Below are 11,888 nucleotides of genomic sequence, written 5' to 3'. Positions count from 1 at the left end.
TTTCAAAGTTTTGAACTTTAGACGCTTGCTGTAGCGCCACCATCAGGACTATTGGCTTGAGTTTACAGCTGAGGATATCTGGCATGAGACTGGACCTTTGTGCAAAGTTTGGTGAGTTTTCACCCATGGGAAGTATGATTTCCTCAGAAGAAGAAATAAGAAGAATACCTAGGATTACAATAGTGTCCTGGCAGCTTAGCTGCCCGGACCCTAATTAATAATAATAAAAATGACAACATAGCAGTGTATCAGAGACCACCAATAATTGGCTGAACTTACATTCTTCAGCGAGTGGAGGAGATGCCAGAGAAGGCCCCTCTGCAGCAGCTTCTCTGGGCTTCTTGTTCAAATATTTCCTCAGTGCATCTGTAGATTTACCTCTTACTGTACAGTACAAGTAAAACATGTAGCTGCAGCAGACAGACGACTACTTGCACCAGTGATGTGTTCAACATAACATAAATTATTATCTAGTTGTGATTATGCATTACTAAAATAAAAGAGGTTGCACTACAGTTATATAGTCACACACTAGTTTTACAGTTGTCCCTATTTGTTATCCAATTTCAGCACCATATCTAATGTGCTCAGTAAGAGGAGGAGCACTAAGCAGCCAGTAGTTCACCAGATACAAACAGCAATAAACCAGCTCAGCAGCTTAACTCAATCCTTGGCAGCGATCACATCATTATCTACAGTAGCATTATTAGGCAACTTTGCTTTATTTCAGCTTCGCAAGCTGCTAGCTCGTACAAATGAAGAATCAAACGGCATTTTTTAATGTTATAAAAGACGACATACTTCGATACTGGGACCTCCACCTCTTCTTTCCTCTGCGCTCTGTATGTGGCACCTGAGGGCTTGGAGGTCTTTTCATCAGGTCAAATAATGACTTTGTTGGTTGTTGTTGTTTACTTTTTCTTTATTTGTTCTGTTTTTTGCAAGACAGAGCATGAGCAAAGGCCGCCAGTCGGGGCTGCAAATTATTACTAGTATTTATTTTATTTATTCTATTGTATTTTATTTTTTTAAGGGCTTGCAGCTGCGCCCCCGCCAGCATGTGGCGCCCTAGACGACCGCCTATACGGCCTATGCCAAGAGCCGGCTCTGCTTAGTGGTGGAGCAGGCGTCTCATGTACAAGGCTGTTGCCGCAGCAGCCCGGGTTCAACTCCAGCCTGTGGCCCTTTGCTGCATGTCACTCCCTCCCTGGTCTGGGGGCAGGATCCCGGCAGGAAAAGGAACGATGTCTCTTTCTACAGCACTATCCCTGGAGGAAACACAGGAAACTGCTTTTTATGGCACAACACTGGTCAGAAACTCTGTTTGGTAATAAAATAATGACTTTTTGTTGCACTATTCCATCGGGAAACACACTAATGTCTCCGTAAAAGATAACTGCTTTTTGTGGCACTATCTCGGCAGGAAACACTGTGATGTCTCGGTAAAAAACAACCACTCTTGTGGCACAGTACTGGCTGAAAACACAACGATGTCTCAGTAAAAAATAACTGCTTTTTCTGGCACTATCCTGGCAGGCAACACAGCAATGTTGCTGTAAAGGATAACCACCTTCTACGTAACTATCCCGGCAGGAAACACACTGATGTCTCGGTAAAACACAACTGCCTTTTGTGGCTCATTACTAGCTGTTTGATAGAATGTTTTTTGCCACTTTTTGTGGCACTATCCTGGCAGGAAAAGCAGTGATTTTTGATTAAAACACAACCACTTTTCATGGCACAATACTGGCTGGAAACACACCAATGTGTTGGTAAAAAATAACCACTTTTTTTGGCACTATCCTGGCAGGAAACGGCGATGTCTCTGTAAAACACAACCAATTTTTTTGGCCCCTATTCTGCAGGAAACACAGCGATGTCTCGGGAAAACACAACAGCTTTTCGTGGCACTATCCCGGCAGGAAACACAGCAATATTTGGTTAAAAAAACAACCACTTTTCGTGGCACAATACTGGCTGGAAACACAGCAATATTTGGTAGAAAACAGACGCTCTTCATGGCACTATCCAGGCAGGAAACACAGCGATATTTGGTCAAAAAATAACCACTTTTTGTGGCACTATCCTGGCAGCAAACACAGCAATGTCTAGGTAAAATAACAACCAGTTTTCTTGGCACTATCCCGGCAGGAAACGGCGATGTCTCTGTAAAACACAACCAGTTTTTTTGGCCCCTATTCTGCAGGAAACACAGCGATGTCTCGGGAAAACACAACAGCTTTTCATGGCACTACCCCGGCAGGAAACACAGCAATGTTTAGTTAAAAAACAACCACTTTTCGTGGCACAATACTGGCTGGAAACATAGCAATGTGTTGGTAAAAAATTAGCACTTTTTGGCAGGAAACACAGCGATTTCTTGGTAAAAACAACTGCTTTTTGTGGCACAACACTGGGTGGGAACTCAGTGATATCTAGGTAAAAAATAACCACTTTTCATGGCACTATCCCGGCAGGAATCACACTGATATCTCAGTAAAAATCAGATGCTTTTCATGGCACTATTCTGGTCTATTAGCCTGGCCTCCAGATTAGCTTGGTGCTGCGTTAGCCGCTTGATTAGCATTGACGTTGCTTTAAGCACAGTCATTTATCAATTCTCCCCTCAGCCTCGTCCACTCTCTTCAGTTCTCATTTGATGTCTGAAAGTTGTTCTCTGTTATCTCTTCTAAACTCCTGAAGTGTGTTGAGAATGCTTTGCAGACGAGCTTTGGGGCCGTCCTCATCTTGTAGGTAGCGGTCTGGGGAGCTGCTTCAGCTAACGTCACTTTGCATCTGTTCAGGATCGTTGTGTAACACATTCATTGTTGTTCCACTTCTGGTCATAATCCCACTATCCATCATTAGGCAGAATATACACTAGGATTGACAAAATCAGTGTTTTTAGGGGGGGTTTCCTGACTTGAAAATTAGGCCATCCTCTCAGTGGCGGAACGGGAAACCTCATGGCACTATCTTGGCAGGAAATGCAAACAACCATTTATGTTGTTTGTTGGCCTCCAACAGTGGTCTGTGGCTTGGCAGGCGTCTCGTCCACGTTTCACACCATCCACCATTCCCTCCACCTCCTGGTGCTAGACTCAGCTCATGTACATCACTTTAGAAACGTTGATATGATACATATGAAACCTACAAATGTAATGTATCCGTTCTACATTTTCCTGATTAAATTTAAATACTTTTACTTCAGTAAAACATCCGAGTACTTCTTCCATCTCTGCTGGTGTCTTTTCCCCGCCCAGTATTCTCCAGCAGTACGTACAAAGTTCATACTGACCTGCTGTCTCCATCACATATGTTTAACATGTTAATCGCACAAGTCACTGAACATGGAGGTCACTGGGCTTTTCAGTACGACGTCTGGAGGCAGTGGTCCAGTGGACATCGCCCCGAGGTTGTTCAAGTCATCCTGTTGACCTCAAAATACTGGGAGAATAATCAGGTTAATTGTCTGAGCTTCCTGCGAAACAACAAAGTGACGCTGTTAACATTGTTATTCATGTAAAATGTGTCACTTAACGCCTGTTCTCGAACACTGCGTCACCAGATTTGGCAGTTTACCACTAAAACTGACGTCTTTTATTTGATTTTGTGCAGCTTTTTATGATTTGGAGCACTTTTTGTACCATTTTCTCTTCCAGTTAATAACGTTAAATTTTAGACTTAACACAAAGTAACACAAACATCTCAAGGCCATCTGACCGAAAAGACGTTGAATATTTCCCTTATTATGATTTTAAAAACAGAAAATTCCATTTGATAAACACAAATTAGCCCACATATTTGTTTTCAGGAGGGAAATAAGCACAAAAATCGGGCTGCAAATTAATGTGATGCCCATTTTTAGTATATTTATTGTCACAATAACCAACAAACTACCAGCTTTGAATCAGCTGCGGTGTCCGCCTTCGACTGAGGGTGTAAAATATATTAGAAAGTGAGCAAAAAGTCTGAATTACAGTTCAAAAGTAACTTATAAATACTTGAAGCATAAAAGTGAGGATGAAACTTCAGCAAAAACCAGTGAAAAAAAGGGAGAAGTTGTGTTTGAGTCACTCTGATTGGGCCGTAGGGGTTCCTCGAACAAGTGTTTCAAACTAAAACCTTTAACTCCTGTCCTGTCTGCCGTCCCTCAGCTGCATCAGCGTGGACTTGTTTTGATTTCCGGAGGCGTTTTCCGGCCTTATCTCTGCCATAGGCTCAGTTCCTGTGTGTAACGGCACTGTTTCCTGTCTCTGTGGAGCACAATCAGAGAGATAACACAAAATCCACTTTTTTTTAAACTTGCTTATGTTTCTGTTTCGGGGCCTGGTCGTCTCTTTCCTCCTCCTCCTCCTGATGTTTCTCCTCAGTGTCCTGCTCTCTGGCTCTCAGTCACGTTTCATCTGAAATAGTTTTTACTTCTTGGAAGTCATCAAACGTTTGTCTGACAAATGATAATGAGCTCTCTGTGATCCCGGTTGTTCCTGACATTTTGACCCAAACATTGTCCTCACGGAGAGAACAAAACAAATAAATCTGTCCTGACAGAAATAAGAAGAGCGTGCCAGAGGTGGAAGAAGTATAAGTGCTAAGTGAGACTGTTGTTTTCGTATTTGTTTTACACATGGGGTAATATTGGTTATCAAGTATTAAGAAGTGTAGTGGTGTAAAAGTGTGGTTGATCGATGGTGAGGAGAGTGTGTTTATAGTGTTAATAGTTTGATTAGTGATGGATTAGTATAGTTTGGGACTGGGGAGGGGGGGGTAGGGCTAGACAAGCATGTTGCTTCTTCCTGCTCCTTTTCAGACATGAAATGTTTGCTGTGTCTCAAATCACATACTTCCCTTAGTACACTTCCATGTAGTATACTATGTGCACTATGTACTTATTGGTGTAGTCCATACTTCTCAGTGTGAACGCACTTATGCACTCAAAATATTAAGTGTAAGTACAGAAGTACGCGATTTGAGACACAGCAGTTGATTTATGTTTCTCACTGTAAGTCTGTTCATGATTTAATGTTTGTCAACAATATATTCTATTTTATTTATTACATTTTTTTAAACGTTTGAAGTTAAACAAATCAAAATCAAATTCAATCAGATGTCATGCATTCATAACCCTAACCCTTTAGTAAAAGGAGTATCAGCTGTAGCAGCAGTAAAAGTACACAAGTATTATCAGCTTCATGTATTTAAAGTATATTGTGGTATAAGTACAGAAATATAAGCTTTATGACGTTAAAGTATGTGCAGTAAAAGTACGCACTATGTTGCTGTCATTGTTCATTTTAGTCAAACCATACAGTTTGAAAACGAGGCGCGGCTCCAACTAGAAAACAATGTTTTGATGCATTGGATGTGCTGAATGTGCATATTAAGGCAGTACAGGAGGAGGTGCACATTAATAATCCTCCAGGACTGTAACATGCTCATGTTTAACCCAAACAATGTATCATGTGACTGCAGTTGCTTCACATCCAGGTCGGAACACCTTCTCACCACAAACCAACCGCACCAGAGTTCCTCTGGAACCGGACTGAGACCACCTCTTCAAGAAGGTGAGTTTCGATTGAACCGAACCAAACAGGGCAGGTGTGAAAGCACCCTAAGAGGACGGAGAATATAGCCCCGTTTCCACCAAACTCTTTCAGTATGGTACCTTTGGAACCAACAGTAACCCTTCAGACATGGTACCTAGACCCTAGTGTTTCCACCAAATGTGGGCGGGGTTGTTGTCACTCACTGCTCCGTCCAGCACTCACTGTATTTCCTCCTTATCAGTCTGCACCTGGTTTATCGTCCACAGAACAAGGCTGCACACCCACATTTTCAGAACAAAATAGAACAGGCTGCAGTGAGAGTCTCTCTCCATGGGATATTTAAAAATAGCAGCTTTGTGCATTTAGTCCTTCTCAGGCAAGCTCAGGGGTTTAGTGTTGCTGTAGCCCACAGGAACGACACTTTTTTTCTATTAGTGAGAATTAGAATATAAGCAGCTCACATAACCTGGTTGAAATTAATATATATAAACACTTGGAGCTCCACTCATTACTGAAAGTGTGTGTCATATAAAAACTAAAGTGATGGTCAAAGTTGTCACAGTGAAATTTAAGGTGTGCTGATGGATTCACGTCATCAACTCATGCATTGAGTAACATTACAAGTTAACGTTCCACCTTAAAAGTCACCGGCAGTCGGCCCAGTGAATGAAGTTATTTTTTCTCAGACTCCAGCTGCTGTGAGAGGCAGCAAAACATCCTTTCATTTTATACATGAGTAGTAGTTAGTATCAGAAGTATAAAGTAACATCAAGTAACATCAAAACTGTACTTGAGTAAATGTACAGGTTCTTTCCCTCAAAGGAGCGAACAACACCAACAGGTTTTCTCGCGTCTGTTACAAAGAGTAAATAAAAATGTTTTCCTCGTGCTCCTCTCCCCCCTCCTCCCTCCATTGTCCCTCTACCAGGGAAAAAGAGAAAAGGCTCGTTCACAACAATGAGCACTTCCTCCTGCGAGGCGGCGCGCTCCGCAGCAGAGTCAACGCAGAGCATGTGATGTGATGAGCTATTGTACGCCGCTGAGCTGCGGCCTTCCTGCGTTAGCCTGCTTCCTACAGCTGAAGTCATTGTGAGAGCCCCGTCTCTGTCTGTGGGGAGGAAACACACGGTACAATACACACATGTACACACACACATGCATGTTTCTCACACACATGCTTACACACTGAGGTCATAGCGTTACCTCTGAACTGCCTTATTTCCCTCTTCTACCTAAAGGTTTCTGCACCACACCATGCATATCACACTGATACTGCACATATGGTACGTATCATTTTTATACACTCACCAGCCACTTTATTAGGTACACCTTGCTGGTGCCAGGTTGGACTGCTTTAATTCTCAGTGTCATGGATTCAACAAGGTGCTGAAAACATTCCTCAGAGACTTTGGTCCATATTGACATGATGACATCACACAATTGCTGCACATTTGTCGGCTGCACATCCATGATGAGAATCTCCCGTTCCAGCACATCCCAAAGGTGCTCCATTGGTCCATGATGAGAATCTCCCGTTCCAGCACATCCCAAAGGTGCTCCATTGGACTGAGATCTGGTGACTGTGGAGGCCATTGGAGTACAGTGAAGACTGAGATCTGGTGACTGTGGAGGCCATTGGAGTACAGTGAACTCATTCATGTTTGAGATGATGTGAGCTTTGTGACATGGTGCGTTGTCCTGCTGGAAGTAGCCATCAGAAGACAATACTCAGGTAGGCTGTGGTGTTTAAACCATGCTCAGTTGGTACTAAGAAAATCTCCCCCACACCATTACACCACCAGCAGCAGCCTGAAGCGTTGATACAAGGCAGGATGGATCCATGCTTCCATCTGAATGTGGTTTTTCCAATCTTCTATTGTCCAGTTTTGGTGAGAAAACCCGTGTGAATTGTAGCCTCAGTTTCCTGTTGTTAGCTGACAGGAGTGGCACCTGGTGTGGTCTTCTGCTGCTGTAGCCCATCTGCTTCAAGGTTGGACAAGGTGTTGTTGCTTCAGAGATGGTCTTCTGCACACCTTGGTTGGAACCAGTGCTTATTTGACTTCCTGTTGCCTTTCTATCATCTTGAACCAGTCTGGCCATTCTCCTCTGACCTCTGGCATCAACAAGGCATTTTGGCTCACTGGATATTTTCTCTTTTTGGGACCATCCTCTGTAAACCCTAGAGATGGTTGTGCTGAAAATCCCAGTAAATACTCAGACCAGCCCGTCTGGCACCAACAACCATGCCACGTTCAAAGTCACTTCAATCACCTTTCTTCATCATTCTGATGCTCCGTTTGAACTTCAGCAGCTCGTCTTCACCATGTCTACATGACTTAATGCATTCAGCTGCTGCCATGTGATTGGCTGATTAACTATTTGTGTTAACAAGCAGTTGAATCTGTGTACCTAATAAAGTGGCCAGTGAATGTACTTATTTAAAATACCCATAAACTATTATAAAATCAGACAGTTAGTTATCTCCTTCTACAGAAAACATTACTTGTACTTTGAAAGTGCTCAGTTCCTGCTAAACGTGCTCCAGAGCAGCCTGGCCTCTCTCATGATGATACTTTGATAACATTTCTTGGTGTTCTCAGTCAGCTGGCCGGATTAAACCTCTAAACTCTGGGATATTATGTTGCGTCTTTGACCTCCAGGCCGAGCAGCTCATGTTAATCCCAGTTTATTACATTGAATCCGTCCCTGGCTCACGCTGCATGAAGCCAAACATGGCCCCGCTGAGGCACCGCGTAGGCATGCTAAATAAATAAATAAATAAAGAGCTGTTGTTTTGTTTGTGTGCAGAGGTCACTGCGGTCCTGAATGAAAGCCATTTGGTGGCGGTGGGAGGGAAGGTCACTCATTGTCTGACCCCCCGCTATACCCCACCACCCATGCAGCCTTCGAGCTCGCACAGGAAACGCAGTCAGTTATGGCACCCTGCTCCGACCTCCAGTCCCACGCTCTCATCATTGTTTCTGTGCTGTCTCCTCCTCCCTCAGGTAGCTGTCAGGACAAAACCTCATGTCTGTTTTGTTGCTCACAGTCATCGACCGCTGAGGCATGTCTGGGTTTTGATTGATTAGTAAATGCTTGGCATGTGTGACTGTGTGGCAGCTGTTGGCTCGTGGCAAAGACAAGTTACTCTCCTTCACAAGTTCACTTTGATTTTCCATTCAGTTAAAATCCAGCTGCAGAGATAGACTCCACATGTTCAACACCAGCACACCCATACTCTAAATTTCACACTTATATGTTGCTCTTTCTATCAGTGGGTGACAGCCCACGCAGAGCCACACAATGCTGCATTGTTTTTGGATACTTTCCTTAAAACAGTGTGTTCCTAGCAGGATGTCTGTACTCAGATGTGAGAGGGCACGATCCTGTGTCTGTGATGTTTTATAAACTAAATAAACTTTCATTTTAACCCCAGGGAATAACTCTCCTTCCTTAACCACAGTTTATCTATTCCTGCAAATCAGAGCCGTTGGTATTTTTAGATAAAAAAAAACCCCTTCATACTAAAAAAAAAAGACATGTTTAGCTGCAGAAACATTCTGTTTGTAGTGTGCACGACACGCCCTACACACCGCACCCACCACTGGTACAAGACAAACCCACCAGTGCAACGGTTATCTGAATCCTGCGACAACACTACACTGAAGTGAATAAATATGAGACCAAGTGTAGCAATAATCTACTTTATATTTCATAATATATGAAGGCATGATTCACTTTTAAGTATGAGATGTAGCCTTCTCGTTATTCTGAAAAATAGAGCTCCCGCTCAGAATGACCTCCCAACACAAACTGCACAATTGCTGACGACACACCCATATTTATAACTACATTTATCCACCTTATTCCTAGCCCCCATGATCCCTTGCGCGAATTATGTGTGCAACTTCCGGCGTTGAACCGAAACCACCAATTTCCAATGGTGACATTTTGTTTACAGTGCTCTATTCTTCCGGCCCAGGGCAATTGAGAAATAAAACATGGAACACACCACCTGTTATAGCTCAAACAGGATTATGTGATCATTCCTCTGCCATCTCCGACAGCCATCTCAAAGCAACCGAGCACGCTAACTATTAGCTCGCCTTGCTCCGTTAAATATTGTTAACTTTAACATGGCCCGAGCTAGCTTAAAGTAAACATCTGCTCCTTCTAAAGATGATTTATGAATTCTGATACGAACACATAGTTCAGTATTAACTGTAGCTCTATGTAAAGTGAATAAATGTGATGTTTTAACTTCTGATTTTGCTCAGAGTTATGGGGTGCCGTTTGTAAAGTGACCCACACTGAAATTGACAGCAACATTTTGCCACATTTACTTTCAAACAACATTTAAAAAAGTGGTGTGAATTTTTTGAAGTCATTTTTTTACCACATTTACAGCAATATTTGAAATATGTTAAACCTAAATGTTAAATCTAAATCTAAATGTTAAATCTAAATGTTAAGCTAACGTTAGCTAGTTTCATATAGCTTACATGCTAACATAAGGAGCATATGCTACACGAGTTAGAAAACAAGCTGTGGTGGCTCTAATGTGGATACTGTCGCTGTCACCAACGATGCGTTGTTGAAATTCTGAATTGCGCCCAAAACAGCCCTTTCAGTGTTTTCAGCTAAATCGCCGGACACGTTGGCATAAACACAGTCTGATCACCCAGGCTTTTATTTCGGCACTTCCGCTGACCGGCAGTTGGCATTTGCATATTAGCTAAATATTTACTTTCACCAAGCATATTTAGATTTAACATTTAACATTTAGATTTAACATTTAGATTCGACATTTAACATTTAGATTTAACATTTAGATTCGACATTTAACATTTAGATTTAGATTTAACATTTAGATTGACTAAATGGGATATCATGTACTGACGTTGAGTGACGGACCTGTCAATCTACGTGTCGTTCTCTTCTGATAATTCTGATTTAATACTTTTTCGTTATGTCTTGTGAAACTCCTGTGGTTTTATTTGTCATATCAACGGTAACCATGGCAACATGAACAATTCCTCTTTGTTCTGGTCACATGTTCAACACACAGTTGCTGAAGACACAAATGTAGCTCAGACTGGTTGTTAGTCGTTACAGACACGGACAGTGCAACAGGTACCAGAGCTCCGCAAAGACATTTAGAAAATGCTGAGTTAACATTAGTTAAATATTTCTTAAAAAATAAATCAGTATTTGCTAAACTGAAGGATAATTACTTTAGAAAAGAACCAGTGTTGGCGGTTAGCCACCACGAGTAGCCACTGGGACTAACCACAGACAGTCTATAGGGCTAACTAGCTTACTGCTACTTCCTCTATCTCACAGGAAGTTGCGCCCGTAATCATTTCTACAGTAGTGCCCTCAGGATTAAGGTGGATAGAGGTAGTGGTACATTCTGATATTTCCTACCTACTTTTACCTACATTTATAAAACTATTTATCAGCACACCGGCATCCTCCCTTTGGGTGAACTGAGCTAACGTTAGAGCTAACAGTGAGCGGTAAAATGTTCTTTCATATCCGGGTTTTAGGACTCCAGGGCAACTGACTTTCAAATGACTTTTTTGTTTTATATCATGTCATAAGTTTCTCTCACATTGTCAATTTGATGTGTTTTTCTTTTACAAACTATGCTTTCAAAGTAGCTTCCCCAACACAGCTGATGTTCTCTGATGATTGTCCTGCAGCCTTGGAAAACATTATATTGCTTTACATTTATGTAGCTTACAATAAGTTCATTCAACCGTGGGTGTACGATCCCCAAAAAGTGCATGAATCATGTAAGTACATCAGTTTATATTCTGATCTGTGTCAAGTGCTGCATTCAGAGACAATAAGAGATAAAGTCAGGTCAACTTTATTTATAAAGCACATTTCATACAACAAGCGTAAACTCAGTGTTCTTAAGATACATCATACATGAAACATAAAACATAAAACAACATAAAATATCATATAAAATAATAAAGTATAACATATATAATACCAGCAGGACATGATAAAAACAAATAAAATAGGAAAGTATTATTATTATTATCATTGGTCTTAAAAAGGCATTATAATAACAATAATAATACTGATTCCTAAAACAAAAAAAAATGCACTTAAAACCTTGCTAAAAGTTTGAGAAAAAATATAGGTTCTTAATTTGCTGATATGTTCTTCAACACTGTTGAAGCAAAGAAAGATTTTTATTTAATTTTATTTTACCTTACTTTATTTTATTTCATTTTACTTTACTTTTTATTTCATTTTTATAGCACTTAACTTTACATTTTTTTTTTACTTTACCTTACTTTATTTTACTTCACTTGACTTGACTTT

This window comes from Epinephelus moara, chromosome 9 (assembly GCF_006386435.1).
Source record: "Epinephelus moara isolate mb chromosome 9, YSFRI_EMoa_1.0, whole genome shotgun sequence".
In the NCBI taxonomy this organism is placed as follows: domain Eukaryota; kingdom Metazoa; phylum Chordata; class Actinopteri; order Perciformes; family Serranidae; genus Epinephelus; species Epinephelus moara.
The sequence above is the reverse complement of the archived record's forward strand: the minus strand, read 5'-3'. Positions refer to the sequence as shown.